Source organism: Palaemon carinicauda, chromosome 27 (genome assembly GCF_036898095.1).
Source record: "Palaemon carinicauda isolate YSFRI2023 chromosome 27, ASM3689809v2, whole genome shotgun sequence".
Lineage (NCBI taxonomy): Eukaryota > Metazoa > Arthropoda > Malacostraca > Decapoda > Palaemonidae > Palaemon > Palaemon carinicauda.
The window spans coordinates 84,481,964-84,484,873 of record NC_090751.1 but is presented as its reverse complement, the minus strand read 5'-3'; the positions used below and the strand labels follow the sequence as shown (position 1 = coordinate 84,484,873).

General features: G+C 37.9%; 1 long non-coding RNA gene across 1 annotated transcript in view; it reads right to left on the bottom strand.

The window, feature by feature from the left end:
- Positions 1–594: 594 nt before the first annotated feature.
- The window catches only part of LOC137621228 (uncharacterized), an 8,068-nt gene continuing 5,752 nt past the window's right edge, over positions 595–2,910 (bottom strand). Inside the window, exon 3 of the long non-coding RNA XR_011040182.1 lies at positions 595–847. This is a non-coding gene — a long non-coding RNA (uncharacterized lncRNA). The remainder of the gene's footprint in view (positions 848–2,910) is intronic.

The following is a 2,910-nucleotide window of genomic DNA, read 5'->3' as shown; positions in this document are numbered from 1 at the left end:
ACAAATATGCATTATTTTTTTTATATATAAATTCCAAATTTATTGCACGTAGTTTTTGTAATACAATATAAATGCATAAATATTTTATGATAAATGTGTATGCGTTATAAGTAGTTTTTATGATAAATTTGCATGGGTACAGTTAGTTTTATTGTAAGTACATATGCATATGATTTTTATGCATATATGAATATAAGTTTTATCGCAAATTTACCTACTTTGTACTTCTTGCAAATATATATACTTGGTATGGGTTAAAATTTACACCTAGATAGTTTTGTATCTACGCAATTATAATTTCTTTGATAAATACAAACTGCATCTTAACATTACATGCAATATTTCTTACTAATACATATTTTTTAAAATGGTAAGTTTGGTGTTTGAAAATCACAAGAGTTCTCATTTATATACATGCAGAGTGGTGGATGTATAATCAGAGGCAAATTTCAATGTGTAAATATGGTTATTTGGATTATTTGCAGTAATTTATACTGTGGGGTGAAATCTTGTCAAATATTACAAATATTTTATTTGAATTTATGATAAATGAAAGATATTATGATTTTATTGATTTATTTAATTCATGTAAAGTTACTTCACACTTAGTCATGAATTTCACCATGATCTCCTCATACAAACTTTTAAAGTGATAAGTTGACTTATGAGCTCATAGATGGAGACACTGTGTGCGCTTCACATCATGTTCAACCTCTTGAATTATTATAGAGGAGGCACGCACAGTCTTCGGGTGGTAGTATGGGTCCTCACCAGACAGCACTTGTTGGATCCCAAACACTGGTAGTCGGCAAAGCACTGGTTGCCATCATCAGGGCCTCCGCTGAAACTGTAAATACGAAACGAAGGTGAGCCTTGATCGTTTGTGCCCTGTCTATGTCTGTCTGTCAAGGGCGTCATCGTTCAAGTCTCTATTGAGTCTTTAAGGATTCTTAACTGTCTTCATTACAGATATTCTAATCAATACGATAACAGAAAACCAAGTTTCGGATCCGTCTTCATTGAAGATATATTAAAATAACTAATCGTCCCTGATCTGTCTTCATTAAATATATATATCTTTGATAGGAGAACAGAAAACTGACTAATGAATAACGTTATTAAAGGCAATAGAAACGAACAAGGGAAATGAACAGCATAATTATTATTATTATTATTACTTGCTAAGCTACAACCCTAGCTGGAAAAGCAGGATGCTGTAAGCCCAGGGTCTCCAACAAGGAAAATGGCCCAGTGAAGAAAGGAAAAAGTGAAAAATAAAATACTCCTAGAAGAGTAACATCATTAAAATAAATATCTCTTATATAAACTATGTAAACTTTAACGAAACAAGAGGAAGAGAAATTAGCTAGAGTAGTATGCCCGAATGTACCCTCAAGCAAGAGAACTCTAACCCAAGACAGTGGAAGACCATGGTGCAGAGGCTATGGCACTACCCAAGACTAGAGAACAATGGTTTGATTTTGGTGTGGCCTTCTCCTAGAAGAGCTGCTTACCATAGCTAAAGAGTCTCTTCTACCCTTATCAAAAGGAAAGTGGCCACTGAATAATTGCAGTACAGTAACCCCTTGGGTGAAGAAGAATTGTTTGGTAATCTCAGTGTTGTCAGATGTATGAGGACAGAGGAGAATATGTAAAGAATAGGCCAGAATATTCGGTGTATGTGTAAGCAAAGGGAAAATGAACCGTAACCAGAGAGAAGGATCTAATGTAGTACTGCACTATGCTTAGCGTCTCTTTCTATCTCAACTCGGCTATTAAAAGATCAGCGCCTACATCTTCAGATGTTTTCATATGGAAGATGGATATAGCTTTATTTATTACATTTTCCGGAGGAGAGTTCTGCCTTTACTTTTTCAATATATTTTTTTGTGCATTCGGGATTAGTTCCGCTCATGAAAGGCAGAGGCAAGGGACAGTGACATTGCCCTAGCAAGCATGACAATGATCAGAGACTGATCATATATATACACATATGATCAGCGATCAAGCTCCCTCTCCATCCAAGCTAGGACCAAAGTGGGCCAGGCAATAGCTCCTGATGACTCGGCAGATAGATCTATAGGCTCATCCCAAACCTCGATCCTTCGCTCACTATGATGGTGAGGTTGCAGACACTAAAAGGACTAACGAGTTTTTGTGGTACTCATCCAGTCTTCTTGAGTAAAGGATTAAAAACATCTGCTTCCTCACCAACAAGGACGTTACCAACAAGCCACTACAACCCTAATTTTGTACTTTGTACTTTGCTGTTTTTCACGTTTCGGCATTTCATCCTTAGGGAGTTAAGTCTAACGTAGTTTTGTCTTTTGACTCTTGTATTATTTCAGCTCCTGCCAAGTTTGGTGCTATCTTAAGCCCTGTCCACACGATCGAGCGTGCCCGACGGGCAAACAGTGATACCAGACCACAGTAGGTAGTGAGAATGAGATTGATGACGCCAGAAACGGGAAATCCACAGCAGAGATCTGGCAACAATATTGGTTGCCAGATCCCTGCCTGTGGTTTTACCACTTCAGACGTCATCAACCCTCATTTTCACTACTTACTGTGGTCTGGTATCACTGTTTGCCCGTCGGGCATGCTCGATCGTGTGGACAGGGCTTTAGTAACTAACGTAGACACTACACGTTGAACAGTTAATGGCCATTACAACCTCCTCTCGCAGGTGAGAAACTTTTGGCTTGTGATTAATCAGGGAACCAGGCGTGCAGTGAGGAGTGTGCCTCTAGTAGAAATTGCTTTAAAAAAAAAATTCCTGAGGATTTTAGCTCGCACACCTCGTTAAGTATCTGACTTTTTTTTAGGATTACTGCTCCATATTGGATGCCACATTTAGTGGTCTGCACCTGATTGATCCCCTATAAGTATTGTCTCTTTGCTATGGCCCTC